A 288-nucleotide genomic window follows, 5' to 3' on the forward strand; every position below is an offset into this window, starting at 1 on the left:
TATCCAATCTGCCGGCGCATCCATTCAGATGTCTGTCTCACTTAATCAATGTGTTGTATCTATTTTGCGATTAAATCATACACAACAATAAAATAAGTTAAAATATTACAGAATCAACCTTATGAAGGGAAAGTCTGAATCAGCAGGGCATTAAGAATTAATAAAGTGATAGCTAATCATGGCTTGCAGTTCACAGCATTGTAAAGTCCCGGAAAGAAGTTATTTATATCATCAAAAGTAATAATTGAGAAAGCAAAGAAATAGGAAGAAAATAGGAAACATGAATCG

At 33.0% G+C, this 288-nt stretch overlaps 1 protein-coding gene across 1 annotated transcript in view; it reads right to left on the reverse strand.

Moving 5' to 3' along the window:
• Positions 1 to 288, reverse strand: part of LOC119591562 (protein mesh-like) — a gene marked incomplete in the record, with an annotated part of 19450 nt that overhangs the window by 15899 nt on the left and 3263 nt on the right.

Source organism: Penaeus monodon, chromosome 28, assembly GCF_015228065.2.
Source record: "Penaeus monodon isolate SGIC_2016 chromosome 28, NSTDA_Pmon_1, whole genome shotgun sequence".
Lineage (NCBI taxonomy): Eukaryota > Metazoa > Arthropoda > Malacostraca > Decapoda > Penaeidae > Penaeus > Penaeus monodon.